The sequence below is a fragment of the Pristiophorus japonicus genome, chromosome 19 (genome assembly GCF_044704955.1).
Source record: "Pristiophorus japonicus isolate sPriJap1 chromosome 19, sPriJap1.hap1, whole genome shotgun sequence".
NCBI classification, from domain to species: domain Eukaryota; kingdom Metazoa; phylum Chordata; class Chondrichthyes; family Pristiophoridae; genus Pristiophorus; species Pristiophorus japonicus.
In genome coordinates, this window is record NC_091995.1 from 55,706,769 (window position 1) to 55,724,790 (window position 18,022).

An 18,022-nucleotide genomic window follows, 5' to 3' on the forward strand; every position below is an offset into this window, starting at 1 on the left:
GGGAGGCATTCAAGGAGGAGATCCGGAGGGTTCAGGCCTTAAAGAAAATGGTTGGGACTAATAAATCTAGAGTCCCCTGGATGTCTAGGGACGTACAGGGTAGGATAAAGCAAAAAAGGGAGACTTCTAACAGAGACTGAGGGCTAAATACTACACAATCTCTAGAGGAGTATAGAAAGTCCAGGGGTGAAATTAAAAAGAATATTAGAAAAGCAAAGAGAGAGCATGAAAAATTCTTGCCAAGTAAAATCAAGGAAAACCCAAAGATGCCTTATAAATATATTAAGAGCAGGAGGATAACTAAAGAAAGGGTATGGCCTATTAGAGACCATGAGGGTAATCTGTGTGTGGAGGCAGAAGACCTGGGTATGGTTCTTAATGAATACTTTGCCCCTGTTTTCACAAAAGAGAGGGGTGATGCAGACACTGCTATCGAGGAGGAGGAGGAGGAGGAGGAGGAGTGTGAAATATTAGATGAAATAAACATAGTGAGAGAGGAGGAATTAAGGGGTTTAGCAGCTTTGAAAGTGGATAAATCCCCAGGCCCAGATGAAATGTCTCCCAGGCTGTTAAGTGAAGCAAAAGAGGAAATAGCAGAGGATTTGACCATCATTTTCCAATCCTCTCTGGCTTCAGGTGTGGTACCAGAGGACTGGAGGACCGCTAATGTGGTACCTTTGTTTAAGAAGGGAGAAAGGGATAGACCAAGTAATAGCAGGCCAGTCAGCCTAACCTCAGTGGTGGGAAAAATATTGGAAAAAATCCTGAAGAACAGGATAAATCTTCATTTAGAAAGACATGGATTACTCAAGGACAGTCAGTACGGATTTGTTAAGGGAAGGTCGTGTCTGACTAACTTGATTGAATTTTTCGAGGAGGTAATCAGGAGGATCGATGAGGACAAAGCGCATGATGTATTGTGTATATAGATTTTAGAAAGCTTTTGATAAGGTCCCACATGGCAGACTGGTCACGAAAGTAAACGCCTATGGGATCCAGGGCAAAGTGGCAAGTTGGATCCAAAACTGTCTCAGAGGCAGGAAGCAAAGGGTAATGGTTGATGGATTTTTTGTGACTAGAAGGATGTTTCCAGTGGGGTTCCGCAGGCCTCAGTACTGGGTTCCTTGCTTTTTGTGATATACATCAATGATCTAGACTTAAATATAGGGGGTATGATTAAGAAGTTTGCAGATGATACTAAAATCGGCAGTGTGATTGATAATGAAGAAGAAAGCTGCGGATTGCAGGAAGATATCAATCAACTGGTCAAGTGGGCAGAACAGTGGAAAATTTAATCCAAAGCAGAGTGAGGTAATACATTTGGAGAGGGCTAACAAGGAAAGGGAATACACATTAAATGGTTGCACATTGAGAAGTTTAGAGGAACAAAGGGACCGAGGAGTGCATGTCCACAGATCCCTGAAAGTAACAGGCCAGGTAGATAAGGTGGTTAAGAAGACATACGGAATGCTTGCCTTTATTAGCCGAGGCATAGAATACAAGAGCAGGGAGGTTATGCTTGAACTGTATAAAACACCCGTTAGGCCACAGCTGGAGTACTGCGTGCAGTTCTGGTCACCGCATTACAGGAAGGACGTGATTGCACTGGAGAGAGTACAAAGGAGATTTATGAGGATGTTGCCGGGAGTGGAGAACCTTAGCTGAGGACAGATTGGATAGGCTGGGTTTGTTTTCCTTGAAACAGAGGAGGCTGAGGGGGGACCTCACTGAGGTGTATAAAATTATGTGGGGCTTTGATATAGTGGATAGAAAGGGCCTATTTCCTTTAGCAGAGGGGTCAACAACCAGGGGCATAAATTTAATGTAATTGGTAGAAGTTTTAGAGGGGATTTAAGGGAAAAAAATTTCATGCAGAGGGTTGTGGGGGTCTGGAACTCACTGTCTGAAAGGGTGGTAGAGGCAGAAACCCTCACCACATTTAAAAAGTACTTGGATGTGCACCTGAAGTGCCATGACCTGCAGGGTTATGGACCTAGAGCTGGAAAGTGGGATTAGGCTGGATAGCATGGAAACGATGGGCCGAAATGGCCTCCTTCCGTGCTGTAAACTTCAGTACATGGAGGAGGGAGCTCCAGGAGGGCCAAGTCCAGACCGACAGCAGCTCACAGCGGTGTTGTGGAACTGGGGGACAAGACAAGGGAGAAAAATATGACAGTGCACTGATTCAAAAATTTCTATGCTGAGAGAGGAAGGAAGTGAGAGTGAGAGAGCTGGGGTTCAGAGAGAATCTAAAGAGTGAAGGAGTGAGAAAAAAGGAGTGAGTGTGAGTGAGTGAGTGAGTGAGTGAGAGAATCTTTCTTCCCATTAGTTCAATTTCAAAGGAAACACCAAATGAATTTTGAAGCCAATTAATTATCTGAGCTGTGCTTATTGACAGAAAAAAAATCATTGCTCGTGTATTTCTACTGTAAGACAGAGAAAGAGAGACACATTCACTTATTTTTAAAAGTTGAATTTTGAAAGATAGAGAGCCTTTTGGGGAGACACTGATAGGATAGGGAGGGAGGACAGGAGGGAACCAGATTGAGTGAGGGGACCACTGACACTGCTCCTAAAACTCCACACCCTCACTGCAGCCATTGGCCCTGCTGCCAGTTCACAAAATATTTGGTCGAGGAGAGATTTTGAGTTAATTTATTATGTTATTGCCAGTAAATTAAATTTGAGTTGAGAACTCTTACCTGGAGACAGATCGATTAGGTGGAGCCAGATGAAGATATATACATACCATATCAGTTTGAGACAATTTCAGTTTCAGACAGGAATTGAATTTAACATTTGAATAGCTTCCACTTATTGACCTCAGTCATTGCCCTACCTGACCAGACAATCTTTGACATGACCCTCACACTGGGAGAGGATGGGCAATGGGAGTTTTGATTGGCAGTGCAATAAGCCAATCCTCAACACAGAAAGCTGATACAGAGGTCAGAGGTCAGGTTTCTGCTTCCTGTCTATCTGGTAAAGGAGACAGTGTGAAGTAAGTTTGACTTGGAAACAGTCACAGAGTTCTCTCTTCCTAAGGTTCGGGCCAGTTACTTCAGCAAATACTGACGTGTAAAGTGAAACTAGGTCTATATCAAAAGCTAAATTTGTGCAATAGGTTTAATTTCATTGAACACTATTCTGTTCAGACAAGCAATACCTGTAAAATAAGCCAGTTTGTTAGCCTCATCTCACTAGAGTGCTCGGCAGGCTACTTTCCAGAAGATTGAAATGCCCATGGACAAGATCACGGTGTCCAGCACACAACAAGGGGTCTTCTTGTTACAGGCCTGGGTTCTGGCTATCGTATGACTAGATTTTTAAATATTCAGTCATGGGATGTGGGCATCGCTGGCAAGGCCAGCATTTATTGCCCATTCCTAATTGCTCCGCTGCCTTGAACCGCTACAGTCCGTGTGATGAAGGTAATCCCACAGTGCTGTTCGGAAGGGAGTGCCAGGACTTTGATCCAGTGACGATGAAGGAACGGCGATATACTTACAAGTCAGGATGGTGTGTGACTTGGAGGGGGACTTGCAGGTGATGGTGCTCCTATGTGCCTGCTGTCCTTGAATGTTGTTGGAACTGCACTCATCCAGACAAGTGGAGCGTATTCCATCACACTCCTGACTTGTGCCTTGTAGATGGTAGAAAGGTTTTGGGGCGTCAGGAGGTGAGTCAGTCACCGGGTATTGAACTTGTGGATTGGGCCCAGAAGAGCCGAGGGCCCAGAGGCAGCACGGGCCTGCCCATGCTGCGATATGTGTGTGCACTAGGTCTATGCAGCAGAACCGGTCTCCAGTCATCCTGGTTAACCCTTGCCACTGGCTAAAGGCTTAGCTCTGTCAAGCCGTGTGGTGGCTGATGTGTAACGATCACCACACGTTAAAAAAATCCACGCACAGGCATCTTCCATCCCCTCAACTGGAACATCTGTGAACTCGTGGAAACAAGTCATCCTCATTTGAGGGACCCCCTATGATTGATTGATTGAGTAGTTTTGATTTGATTGAGTTTTTCCGATGATACTTCTCACCTACAAAAAGTACTTTAACTGATTGACATCAGAATGTGATACTTAACAGCAATTAGAGTTTGTAGATTTAAAGGGACACCAATCCACCTTAGCAGCAGAATAATACATTATATGGTATACACGCCTGTCCTTATTAAACAGTGCAGTGAATAGTGTCATGAGAGATCCACGAGGAGATGCACCATGACCACCTCCTAACCTAACTGCTCATCACTGTTACCCTTCCTGGAGCCACTGACATTCATCAATGGGTCACAATTCTGGTTTATTTCCCCCATTTTTCAAAATTGCTATCATCACTCTCCTCCTCAAAACAAGACACTCTCAAACCCAATATCTTCTCCAACTAACAAACTATCTCCAATTTTCTCACCTTCTTTCAAGTCCCCTAATGTATAATTGACACAAACACTCCCACCTTTCCCATCATTCTCTCAGAATCCATTCAATCTGGTTTCCACTCTTCCCCCAGCACCAAGACTGTCCTGATCAAAGTCATTAGTGATACCCTTTGTGACTGTGACTATCCTTGTCTTCAATTACCTCTCCATGAGATCCAAAACAAGGAACCACTGTACCCTCTCCACAATCACTCGTCTGGTCCAACTCCATGGCACCACTCCTACCTGTCCCAATGCCGGAGTTCAGTATTGGCTTCTCCCCCTGCCTGTACCTCAGGAGCCTCCTTGGCCTGTTTTGTTTCCTTGTCGACCTGTTGCTGCTCAGCCACCCTTTCAGAAGTATGGCCCAGCTTCCATACTCGGTGTGTGTGCTGGCGATGCCCAGCTCCGTGCCCACTCACTGGTGAACATGCTGTGCAAGTGTTGGCCCAGCAAGAGCCTCTTCCAGCTCCACATTGGTTAAAATAAAGCTATCGATTATTTCTTCACTGCCTGGAAAATCTGGGGTTTAATTCCGGGGTTTGTTGGGGTTTAATTCCGGGGTTTGTTGGGGTTTAATTCCGGGTTTTGTTGGGGTTTAATTTCAGGGTTTGTTGGGGTTTAATTCCGGGGTTTGTTCCGGTTTAATTTCGGGGTTTGTTGGGGTTTAATTCCGGGGTTTGTTGGGGTTTAATTCCGGGGTTTGTTGGGGTTTAATTCCGGGGTTTGTTGGGGTTTAATTCCGGGGTTTATTGGGGTTTAATTCCGGGGTTTGTTGGGGATTAATTCCGAGGTTTATGGGGTTTAATTCCAGGGTTTGTTGGGGTTTAATTCCGGGATTTGTTGGGGTTTAATTCCGGGGTTTGTTGGGGTTTAATTCAGAGGTTTATGGGGTTTAATTCCGGGGTTTGTTGGGGTTTAATTCCGAGGTTTGTTGGGGTTTAATTCCGAGGTTTATTGGGGTTTAATTCCGGGGTTTGTTGGGGTTTAATTCCGAGGTTTATGGGGTTTAATTCCAGGGTTTGTTGGGGTTTAATTCCGGGATTTGTTGGGGTTTAATTCCGGGGTTTGTTGGGGTTTAATTCCGAGGTTTATGGGGTTTAATTCCGGGGTTTGTTGGGGTTTAATTCCGAGGTTTATGGGGTTTAATTCCAGGGTTTGTTGGGGTTTAATTCCAGGGTTTGTTGGGGTTTAATTCCGAGGTTTATGGGGTTTAATTCCAGGGTTTGTTGGGGTTTAATTCCGGGATTTGTTGGGGTTTAATTCCGGGGTTTGTTGGGGTTTAATTCCGGGGTTTGTTGGCATTTAATTCTGAGGTTTATGGGGTTTAATTCCAGGGTTTGTTGGGGTTTAATTCCAGGGTTTGTTGGGGTTTAATTCCGGGGTTTGTTGGGGTTTAATTCCGAGGTTTATGGGGTTTAATTCCAGGGTTTGTTGGGGTTTAATTCCGGGGTTTATTGGGGTTTAATTCCGGGGTTTGTTGGGGTTTAATTCCGGGATTTGTTGGGGTTTAATTCCGGGGTTTATGGGGTTTAATTCCAGGGTTTGTTGGGGTTTAATTCCGGGGTTTATTGGGGTTTAATTCCGGGGTTTGTTGGGGTTTAATTCCGGGATTTGTTGGGGATTAATTCCGGGGTTTATGGGGTTTAATTCCGGGGTTTATGGGGTTTAATTCCGGGGTTTGTTGGGGTTTAATTCCGGGGTTTATTGGGGTTTAATTCCGGGATTTGTTGGGGTTTAATTCCGAGGTTTATGGGGTTTAATTCCAGGGTTTGTTAGGGTTTAATTCCGGGATTTGTTGGGGTTTCATTCCGGGGTTTGTTGGGGTTTAATTCCGAGGTTTATGGGGTTTAATTCCGAGGTTTATGGGGTTTAATTCCAGGGTTTGTTGGGGTTTAATTCCGGGGTTTATTGGGGTTTAATTCCGGGGTTTGTTGGGGTTTAATTCCGGGGTTTATGGGGTTTAATTCCGGGGTTTATGGGGTTTAATTCCGGGGTTTATTGGGGTTTAATTCCGGGGTTTATTGGGGTTTAATTCCGGGGTTTGTTGGGGTTTAATTCCGGGATTTGTTGGGGTTTAATTCCGGGGTTTATGGGGTTTAATTCCGGGGTTTATGGGGTTTAATTCCGGGGTTTGTTGGGGTTTAATTCCGGGGTTTATGGGGTTTAATTCCGGGGTTTGTTGGGGTTTAATTCCGGGGTTTATTGGGGTTTAATTCCGGGGTTTATGGGGTTTAATTCCGGGGTTTGTTGGGGTTTAATTCCGGGGTTTATTGGGGTTTAATTTCGAGGTTTGTTGGGGTTTAATTCCGGGGTTTGTTGGGGTTTAATTCCGGGGTTTGTTGGGGTTTAATTCCGGGGTTTATTGGGGTTTAATTCCGGGGTTTGTGGGGTTTAATTCCGGGGTTTGTTGGGGTTTAATTCCGGGGTTTATTGGGGTTTAATTCCGGGGTTTGTTGGGGTTTAATTCCGGGGTTTGTTGGGGTTTAATTCCGGGGTTTGTTGGGGTTTAATTCCGGGGTTTATGGGGTTTAATTCCGGGGTTTGTTGGGGTTTAATTCCGGGGTTTGTTGGGGTTTAATTCCGGGGTTTATTGGGGTTTAATTCCGGGGTTTGTTGCGGTTTAATTCCGTGGTTTGTTGGGGTTTAATTCCGGGGTTTATTGGGGTTTAATTCCGGGGTTTGTTGGGGTTTAATTCCGGGGTTTATTGGGGTTTAATTCCGGGGTTTGTTGGGGTTTAATTCCGGGGTTTGTTGGTTTTAATTCCAGGGTTTGTTGGGGTTTAATTCCGGGGTTTGTTGGTGTTTAATTCCGGGGTTTATTGGGGTTTAATTCCGGGGTTTGTTGGGGTTTAATTCCGGGGTTTATTGGGGTTTAATTCCGGGGTTTATTGGGGTTTAATTCCGGGGTTTGTTGGGGTTTAATTCCGGGGTTTATTGGGGTTTAATTCCGGGGTTTATTGGGGTTTAATTCCACGGTTTGTTGGGGTTTAATTCCGGGGTTTATTGGGGTTTAATTCCGGGGTTTATTGGGGTTTAATTCCGGGGTTTGTTGGGGTTTAATTCCGGGGTTTATGGGGTTTAATTCCATGGTTTGTTGGGGTTTAATTCCGGGGTTTGTTGGGGTTTAATTCCGGGGTTTATTGGGGTTTAATTCCGGGGTTTGTTGGGGTTTAATTCCGGGGTTTATTGGGGTTTAATTCCGGGGTTTGTTGGGGTTTAATTCCGGGGTTTATGGGGTTTAATTCCGGGGTTTATTGGGGTTTAATTCCGGGGTTTATTGGGGTTTAATTCCGGGGTTTATTGGGGTTTAATTTCGGGGTTTATGGGGTTTAATTCCGGGGTTTGTTGGGATTTAATTCCGGGGTTTGTTGGGGTTTAATTCCGGGGTTTATGGGGTTTAATTCCGGGGTTTGTTGGGGTTTAATTCCGGGGTTTATGGGGTTTAATTCCGGGGTTTATTGGGGTTTAATTCCGGGGTTTATTGGGGTTTAATTCCACGGTTTGTTGGGGTTTAATTCCGGGGTTTATTGGGATTTAATTCCGGGGTTTGTTGGGGTTTAATTCCGGGGTTTATTGGGATTTAATTCCGGGGTTTGTTGGGGTTTAATTCCGGGGTTTATGGGGTTTAATTCCGGGGTTTGTTGGGGTTTAATTCCGGGGTTTATGGGGTTTAATTCCGGGGTTTATTGGGGTTTAATTCCGGGGTTTATTGGGGTTTAATTCCACGGTTTGTTCGGGTTTAATTCCAGGGTTTGTTGAGGTTTAATTCCGGGGTTTATTGGGGTTTAATTCCGGGGTTTATGAGGTTTAATTCCAGGGTTTGTTGGGGTTTAATTCCGGGGTTTGTTGAGGTTTAATTCCGGGGTTTATTGGGGTTTAATTCCGGGGTTTATGGGGTTTAATTCCGGGGTTTGTTGGGGTTTAATTCCGGGGTTTATTGGGGTTTAATTCCGGGGTTTCTTGGGGTTTAATTCCAGGGTTTGTTGGGGTTTAATTCCGGGGTTTTTTGTGGTTTAATTCCGGGGTTTATTGGGGTTTAATTTCGGGGTTTGTTGGGGTTTAATTCCGAGGTTTGTTGGGGTTTAATTCCAGGGTTTATGGGGTTTAATTCCGGGGTTTATGGGGTTTAATTCCAGGGTTTGTTGGGGTTTAATTCCGGGGTTTATGGGGTTTAATTCCGGGGTTTGTTGGGGTTTAATTCCGGGGTTTATTGCGGTTTAATTTTGGGGTTTATTGGGGTTTAATTCCGGGGTTTGTTGGGGTTTAATTCCGGGGTTCATTGGGGTTTAATTCCGGGGTTTATTGGGGTTTAATTCCGGGGTTTATTGGGGTTTAATTCCGGGGTTTGTTGGGGTTTAATTCCGGGGTTTATGGGGTTTAATTCCAGGGTTTGTTGGGGTTTAATTCCGGGGTTTGTGGGGTTTAATTCCAGGGTTTTTTGGGGTTTAATTCCGGGGTTTGTGGGGTTCAATTCCAGGGTTTATTGGGGTTTAATTCCGGGGTTTGTGGGGTTTAATTCCAGGGTTTGTTGGGGTTTAATTCCGGGGTTTATGGGGTTTAATTCCAGGGTTTGTTGGGGTTTAATTCCGGGGTTTGTGGGGTTTAATTCCGGGGTTTGTTGGGGTTTAATTCCGGGGTTTATTGGGGTTTAATTCCGGGATTATTGGGGTTTAATTCCGGGATTATTGGGGTTTAATTCCGGGGTTTGTTGGGGTTTAATTCCGGGGATTGTGGGGTTTAATTCCGGGGTTTATTGGGGTTTAATTCCGGGGTTTATGGGGTTTAATTCCAGGGTTTGTTGGGGTTTAATTCCGGGGTTTGTGGGGTTTAATTCCGGGGTTTGTTGGGGTTTAATTCCGGGGTTTGTGGGGTTTAATTCCAGGGTTTGTTGGGGTTTAATTCCGGGGTTTGTGGGGTTTAATTCCGGGGTTTGTTGGGTTTAATTCCGGGGTTTGCTGGGGTTTAATTCCGGGGTTTGTTGGGGTTTAATTCCGGGGATTGTTGGGGTTTAATTCCGGGGTTTGTTGGGGTTTAATTCTGGGGTTTATTGGGGTTTAATTCCGGGGTTTGTGGGGTTTAATTCCGGGGTTTATTGGGGTTTAATTCCGGGGTTTGTGGGGTTTAATTCCGGGGTTTGTGGGGTTTAATTCCAGGGTTTGTTGGGGTTTAATTCCGGGGTTTATTGGGGTTTAATTCCGGGGTTTGTTGGGGTTTAATTCCGGGGTTTGTGGGGTTTAATTCCGGGGTTTATTGGGGTTTAATTCCGGGGTTTATGGGGTTTAATTCCAGGGTTTGTTGGGGTTTAATTCCGGGGTTTGTTGGGGTTTAATTCCGGGGTTTGTTGCGGTTTAATTCCGGGGTTTGTTGGGGTTTAATTCCGGGGTTTATTGGGGTTTAATTCCGGGGTTTGTTGGGTTTAATTCCGGGGTTTATTGGGGTTTAATTCCGGGGTTTGTTGGGGTTTAATTCTGGGGTTTGTTGGGGTTTAATTCCGGGGTTTATTGGGGTTTAATTCCGGGGTTTATTGGGGTTTAATTCCGGGGTTTGTTGGGGTTTAATTCCGGGGTTTATGGGGTTTAATTCCGGGGTTTATTGGGGTTTAATTCCGGGGTTTGTTGGGGTTTAATTCCGGGGTTTATGGGGTTTAATTCCGGGGTTTGTTGGGGTTTAATTCCGGGGTTTGTTGGGGTTTAATTCCGGGGTTTATGGGGTTTAATTCCGGGGTTTGTTGGGGTTTAATTCCGGGGTTTGTTGGGGTTTCATTCCGGGGTTTATTGGGGTTTAATTCCGGGGTTTATTGGGGTTTAATTCCGGGGTTTGTTGGGGTTTAATTCCGGGGTTTATGGGGTTTAATTCCGGGGTTTGTTGGGGTTTAATTCCAGGGTTTATGGGGTTTAATTCCGGTGTTTATGGGGTTTAATTCCGGGGTTTATGGGGTTTAATTCCGGGGTTTGTTGGGGTTTAATTCCGGGGTTTATGGGGTTTAATTCCGGGGTTTATGGGGTTTAATTCCGGGGTTTATTGGGTTTTAATTCCAGGGTTTATTGGGGTTTAATTCCGGGGTTTATTGGGGTTTAATTCCGAGGTTTATGGGGTTTAATTTCGGGGTTTGTTGCGGTTTAATTCCGGGGTTTGTTGGGGTTTAATTCCGGGGTTTATTGGGTTTTAATTCCAGGGTTTGTTGGGGTTTAATTCCGGGGTTTAATTCCGGGGTTTGTTGGGGTTTAATTCCGGGGTTTATTGGGTTTTAATTCCAGGGTTTATTGGGGTTTAATTCCGGGGTTTATTGGGTTTTAATTCCAGGGTTTATTGGGGTTTAATTCCGGGGTTTATTGGGTTTTAATTCCAGGGTTTGTTGGGGTTTAATTCCGGGGTTTATTGGGTTTTAATTCCAGGGTTTGTTGGGGTTTAATTCCGGGGTTTAATTCCGGGGTTTATTGGGTTTTAATTCCAGGGTTTGTTGGGGTTTAATTCCGGGGTTTATTGGGGTTTAATTCCGGGGTTTGTTGAGGTTTAATTCCGGGGTTTGTTGGGGTTTAATTCCGGGGTTTAATTCCGGGGTTTATTGGGTTTTAATTCCAGGGTTTGTTGGGGTTTAATTCCGGGGTTTAATTCCGGGGTTTGTTGAGGTTTAATTCCGGGGTTTATTGGGGTTTAATTTCGGGGTTTGTTGGGGTTTAATTCCGGGGTTTATTGGGGTTTAATTTCGGGGTTTATTGGGGTTTAATTCCGGGGTTTGTTGCGGTTTAATTCCGGGGTTTGTTGGGGTTTAATTCCGGGGTTTGTTGGGGTTTAATTCCGGGGTTTATGGGGTTTAATTCCGGGGTTTGTTGGGGTTTAATTCCGAGGTTTATGGGGTTTAATTCCGGGGTTTGTTGGGGTTTAATTCCGGGGTTTGTTGGGGTTTAATTTCGGGGTTTGTTGGGGTTTAATTCCGGGGTTTATTGGGGTTTAATTCCGGGGTTTGTTGGGGTTTAATTCCGGGGTTTATTGGGGTTTAATTCCGGGGTTTATGGGGTTTAATTCCGGGGTTTGTTGGGGTTTAATTCCGGGGTTTATTGGGGTTTAATTCCGGGGTTTGTTGGGGTTTAATTCCGGGGTTTATTGGGGTTTAATTTCGGGGTTTGTTGGGGTTTAATTTCGGGGTTTGTTGGGGTTTAATTCCGGGGTTTGTTGGGGTTTAATTCCGGGGTTTGTTGGGGTTTAATTCCGGGGTTTGTTGGGGTTTAATTCCGGGGTTTATTGGGGTTTAATTCCGGGGTTTGTTGGGGTTTAATTTCGGGGTTTATTGGGGTTTAATTCCGAGGTTTATTGGGGTTTAATTCCGGGGTTTGTTGGGGTTTAATTCCGGGGTTTATTGGGGTTTAATTCCGGGGTTTATGGGGTTTAATTCCGAGGTTTATGGGGTTTAATTCCGGGGTTTATTGGGGTTTAATTCCGAGGTTTATGGGGTTTAATTCCGAGGTTTATGGGGTTTAATTCCGGGGTTTATTGGGGTTTAATTCCGGGGTTTGTTGGGGTTTAATTCCGGGGTTTATTGGGGTTTAATTCCGGGGTTTGTTGGGGTTTAATTCCGGGGTTTGTTGCGGTTTAATTCCGGGGTTTATGGGGTTTAATTCCGGGGTTTATTGGGGTTTAATTTCGAGGTTTGTTGCGGTTTAATTCCGGGGTTTATTGGGGTTTAATTCCGGGGTTTATTGGGGTTTAATTTCGAGGTTTGTTGCGGTTTAATTCCGGGGTTTGTTGGGGTTTAATTCCGGGGTTTATTGGGGTTTAATTTCGGGGTTTGTTGGGGTTTAATTTCGGGCTTTATTGGGGTTTAATTCCGGGGTTTATTGGGGTTTAATTTCGGGGTTTGTTGGGGTTTAATTTCGGGCTTTATTGGGGTTTAATTCCGGGGTTTATTGGGGTTTAATTTCGGGGTTTGTTGGGGTTTAATTCTGGGGTTTATTGGGGTTTAATTTCGGGGTTTGTTGGGGTTTAATTTCGGGGTTTGTTGGGGTTTAATTCTGGGGTTTATTGGGGTTTAATTCCGGGGTTTATTGGGGTTTAATTCCGGGGTTTATTGGGGTTTAATTCCGGGGTTTATTGGGGTTTAATTTCGAGGTTTGTTGGGGTTTAATTCCGGGGTTTATTGGGGTTTAATTTCGAGGTTTGTTGGGGTTTAATTCCGGGGTTTATTGGGGTTTAATTCCGGGGTTTATTGTGGTTTAATTCCGGGGTTTATTGGGGTTTAATTCCGGGGTTTATTGGGGTTTAATTCCGGGGTTTATTGGGGTTTAATTCCGGGGTTTATTGGGGTTTAATTTCGAGGTTTGTTGGGGTTTAATTCCGGGGTTTATTGGGGTTTAATTCCGGGGTTTAATTTCGGGGTTTATTGGGGTTTAATTTCGGGGTTTATTGGGGTTTAATTCCGGGGTTTGTTGGGGTTTAATTCCGGGGTTTGTTGGGGTTTAATTTCGAGGTTTGTTGGGGTTTAATTCCGGGGTTTGTTGGGGTTTAATTTCGGGGTTTATTGGGGTTTAATTTCGGGGTTTATTGGGGTTTAATTCCGGGGTTTGTTGGGGTTTAATTCCGGGGTTTGTTGGGGTTTAATTTCGAGGTTTGTTGGGGTTTAATTCCGGGGTTTGTTGGGGTTTAATTTCGAGGTTTGTTGGGGTTTAATTCCGGGGTTTGTTGGGGTTTAATTCCGGGGTTTGTTGGGGTTTAATTCCGGGGTTTGTTGGGGTTTAATTCCGGGGTTTGTTGGGGTTTAATTCCGGGGTTTATTGGGGTTTAATTTCGAGGTTTGTTGCGGTTTAATTCCGGGGTTTGTTGGGGTTTAATTCCGGGGTTTATTGGGGTTTAATTTCGAGGTTTGTTGCGGTTTAATTCCGGGGTTTGTTGGGGTTTAATTCCGGGGTTTGTTGGGGTTTAATTCCGGGGTTTGTTGGGGTTTAATTCCGGGGTTTGTTGGGGTTTAATTCCGGGGTTTATTGGGGTTTAATTTCGAGGTTTGTTGCGGTTTAATTCCGGGGTTTGTTGGGGTTTAATTCCGGGGTTTGTTGGGGTTTAATTCCGGGGTTTGTTGGGGTTTAATTCCGGGGTTTATGGGGTTTAATTCCGGGGTTTATTGGGGTTTAATTCCGGGGTTTGTTGGGGTTTAATTCCGGGGTTTATTGGGGTTTAATTTCGGGGTTTATTGGGGTTTAATTTCGAGGTTTGTTGGGGTTTAATTCCGGGGTTTATTGGGGTTTAATTTCGAGGTTTGTTGCGGTTTAATTTCGAGGTTTGTTGGGGTTTAATTCCGGGGTTTATTGGGGTTTAATTTCGAGGTTTGTTGGGGTTTAATTCCGGGGTTTGTTGGGGTTTAATTCCGGGGTTTGTTGGGGTTTAATTCCGGGGTTTGTTGGGGTTTAATTCCGGGGTTTATTGGGGTTTAATTCCGGGGTTTATTGGGGTTTAATTTCGAGGTTTGTTGGGGTTTAATTCCGGGGTTTATTGGGGTTTAATTTCGAGGTTTGTTGCGGTTTAATTCCGGGGTTTATTGGGGTTTAATTCCGGGGTTTGTTGGGGTTTAATTCCGGGGTTTATTGGGGTTTAATTTCGGGGTTTATTGGGGTTTAATTCCGGGGTTTGTTGGGGTTTAATTCCGGGGTTTGTTGGGGTTTAATTCCGGGGTTTATTGGGGTTTAATTCCGGGGTTTGTTGGGGTTTAATTCCGGGGTTTATTGGGGTTTAATTTCGGGGTTTATTGGGGTTTAATTCCGGGGTTTGTTGGGGTTTAATTCCGGGGTTTATTGGGGTTTAATTTCGGGGTTTATTGGGGTTTAATTTCGAGGTTTGTTGGGGTTTAATTCCGGGGTTTATTGGGGTTTAATTTCGGGGTTTATTGGGGTTTAATTTCGGGGTTTATTGGGGTTTAATTCCGGGGTTTATTGGGGTTTAATTTCGGGGTTTATTGGGGTTTAATTTCGAGGTTTGTTGGGGTTTAATTCCGGGGTTTGTTGGGGTTTAATTCCGGGGTTTGTTGGGGTTTAATTCCGGGGTTTGTTGGGGTTTAATTCCGGGGTTTATTGGGGTTTAATTCCGGGGTTTATTGGGGTTTAATTCCGGGGTTTATTGGGGTTTAATTTCGAGGTTTGTTGGGGTTTAATTCCGGGGTTTATTGGGGTTTAATTCCGGGGTTTATTGGGGTTTAATTTCGGGGTTTATTGGGGTTTAATTCCGGGGTTTATTGGGGTTTAATTTCGGGGTTTGTTGGGGTTTAATTTCGGGGTTTATTGGGGTTTAATTCCGGGGTTTATTGGGGTTTAATTTCGAGGTTTGTTGGGGTTTAATTCCGGGGTTTATTGGGGTTTAATTCCGGGGTTTATTGGGGTTTAATTTCGAGATTTGTTGGGGTTTAATTCCGGGGTTTATTGGGGTTTAATTTCGGGGTTTAATTTCGGGGTTTATTGGGGTTTAATTTCGGGGTTTATTGGGGTTTAATTCCGGGGTTTATTGGGGTTTAATTCCGGGGTTTATTGGGGTTTAATTTCGGGGTTTGTTGGGGTTTAATTTCGGGGTTTATTGGGGTTTAATTTCGAGGTTTGTTGGGGTTTAATTTCGAGGTTTGTTGGGGTTTAATTTCGAGGTTTGTTGGGGTTTAATTTCGAGGTTTGTTGGGGTTTAATTTCGAGGTTTATTGGGGTTTAATTTCGGGGTTTGTTGGGGTTTAATTTCGAGGTTTGTTGGGGTTTAATTTCGAGGTTTATTGGGGTTTAATTTCGAGGTTTGTTGGGGTTTAATTTCGAGGTTTGTTGGGGTTTAATTTCGAGGTTTATTGGGGTTTAATTCCGGAGTTTGTTGGGGTTTAATTCCGGGGTTTGTTGGGGTTTAATTTCGAGGTTTGTTGGGGTTTAATTTCGAGGTTTGTTGGGGTTTAATTTCGAGGTTTGTTGGGGTTTAATTCCGGGGTTTATTGGGGTTTAATTTCGGGGTTTGTTGGGGTTTAATTTCGAGGTTTGTTGGGGTTTAATTTCGAGGTTTGTTGGGGTTTAATTTCGAGGTTTATTGGGGTTTAATTTCGAGGTTTGTTGGGGTTTAATTCCGGGGTTTATTGGGGTTTAATTTCGGGGTTTGTTGGGGTTTAATTTCGAGGTTTGTTGGGGTTTAATTTCGAGGTTTGTTGGGGTTTAATTCCGGGGTTTGTTGGGGTTTAATTCCGGGGTTTGTTGGGGTTTAATTCCGGGGTTTGTTGGGGTTTAATTTCGAGGTTTGTTGGGGTTTAATTCCGGGGTTTGTTGGGGTTTAATTCCGGGGTTTGTTGGGGTTTAATTCCGAGGTTTATGGGGTTTAATTCCGGGGTTTATTGGGGTTTAATTCCGGGGTTTGTTGGGGTTTAATTCCGGGGTTTGTTGGGGTTTAATTCCGAGGTTTATGGGGTTTAATTCCGGGGTTTATTGGGGTTTAATTCCGGGGTTTGTTGGGGTTTAATTCCGGGGTTTGTTGGGGTTTAATTCCGAGGTTTATGGGGTTTAATTCCGGGGTTTGTTGGGGTTTAATTCCGAGGTTTATGGGGTTTAATTCCGGGGTTTATTGGGGTTTAATTCCGGGGTTTGTTGGGGTTTAATTCCGGGGTTTGTTGGGGTTTAATTCCGAGGTTTATGGGGTTTAATTCCGGGGTTTGTTGGGGTTTAATTCCGGGGTTTGTTGGGGTTTAATTCCGGGGTTTGTTGGGGTTTAATTCCGGGGTTTGTTGGGGTTTAATTCCGAGGTTTATGGGGTTTAATTCCGGGGTTTATTGGGGTTTAATTCCGGGGTTTGTTGGGGTTTAATTCCGGGGTTTGTTGGGGTTTAATTCCGAGGTTTATGGGGTTTAATTCCGGGGTTTGTTGGGGTTTAATTCCGGGGTTTGTTGGGGTTTAATTCCGGGGTTTATGGGGTTTAATTCCGGGGTTTATTGGGGTTTAATTCCGGGGTTTGTTGGGGTTTAATTCCGAGGTTTGTTGGGGTTTAATTCCGGGGTTTGTTGGGGTTTAATTCCGGGGTTTATGGGGTTTAATTCCGGGGTTTGTTGGGGTTTAATTCCGGGGTTTGTTGGGGTTTAATTCCGGGGTTTGTTGGGGTTTAATTCCGGGGTTTGTTGGGGTTTAATTCCGGGGTTTATGGGGTTTAATTCCGGGGTTTGTTGGGGTTTAATTCCGGGGTTTATGGGGTTTAATTCCGGGGTTTGTTGGGGTTTAATTCCGGGGTTTATTGGGGTTTAATTCCGGGATTTATTGGGGTTTAATTCCGGGATTTGTTGGGGTTTAATTTCGGGGTTTGTTGGGGTTTAATTTCGAGGTTTGTTGGGGTTTAATTTCGAGGTTTGTTGGGGTTTAATTTCGAGGTTTGTTGGGGTTTAATTTCGAGGTTTGTTGGGGTTTAATTCCGGGGTTTGTTGGGGTTTAATTTCGAGGTTTGTTGGGGTTTAATTCCGGGGTTTGTTGGGGTTTAATTCCGGGGTTTGTTGGGGTTTAATTCCGGGGTTTGTTGGGGTTTAATTCCGGGGTTTGTTGGGGTTTAATTCCGGGGTTTGTTGGGGTTTAATTTCGGGGTTTGTTGGGGTTTAATTTCGAGGTTTGTTGGGGTTTAATTTCGAGGTTTGTTGGGGTTTAATTTCGAGGTTTGTTGGGGTTTAATTTCGAGGTTTGTTGGGGTTTAATTCCGGGGTTTGTTGGGGTTTAATTTCGAGGTTTGTTGGGGTTTAATTCCGGGGTTTGTTGGGGTTTAATTCCGGGGTTTGTTGGGGTTTAATTCCGGGGTTTGTTGGGGTTTAATTCCGGGGTTTGTTGGGGTTTAATTCCGGGGTTTATTGGGGTTTAATTCCGGGGTTTGTTGGGGTTTAATTCCGGGGTTTATGGGGTTTAATTCCGGGGTTTGTTGGGGTTTAATTCCGGGGTTTATGGGGTTTAATTCCGGGGTTTGTTGGGGTTTAATTCCGGGGTTTATGGGGTTTAATTCCGGGGTTTGTTGGGGTTTAATTTCGAGGTTTGTTGGGGTTTAATTTCGAGGTTTGTTGGGGTTTAATTTCGAGGTTTGTTGGGGTTTAATTCCGGGGTTTGTTGGGGTTTAATTCCGGGGTTTGTTGGGGTTTAATTCCGGGGTTTGTTGGGGTTTAATTCCGGGGTTTGTTGGGGTTTAATTCCGGGGTTTGTTGGGGTTTAATTCCGGGGTTTGTTGGGGTTTAATTCCGGGGTTTAATTTCGAGGTTTGTTGGGGTTTAATTTCGAGGTTTGTTGGGGTTTAATTCCGGGGTTTGTTGGGGTTTAATTCCGGGGTTTATTGGGGTTTAATTCCGGGGTTTATTGGGGTTTAATTCCGGGGTTTATTGGGGTTTAATTTCGAGGTTTGTTGGGGTTTAATTCCGGGGTTTATTGGGGTTTAATTCCGGGGTTTGTTGGGGTTTAATTCCGGGGTTTGTTGGGGTTTAATTCCGGGGTTTGTTGGGGTTTAATTCCGGGGTTTGTTGGGGTTTAATTCCGGGGTTTGTTGGGGTTTAATTCCGGGGTTTGTTGGGGTTTAATTCCGGGGTTTGTTGGGGTTTAATTCCGGGGTTTATTGGGGTTTAATTCCGGGGTTTATTGGGGTTTAA

At 44.3% G+C, this 18,022-nt stretch overlaps 1 protein-coding gene across 1 annotated transcript in view; it reads left to right on the plus strand.

Moving 5' to 3' along the window:
- Nucleotides 1-18,022, plus strand: part of LOC139229870 (H-2 class II histocompatibility antigen, A-U alpha chain-like) — a 61,884-nt gene that overhangs the window by 6,351 nt on the left and 37,511 nt on the right. The gene's annotated exons all lie outside the window — the stretch shown is intronic.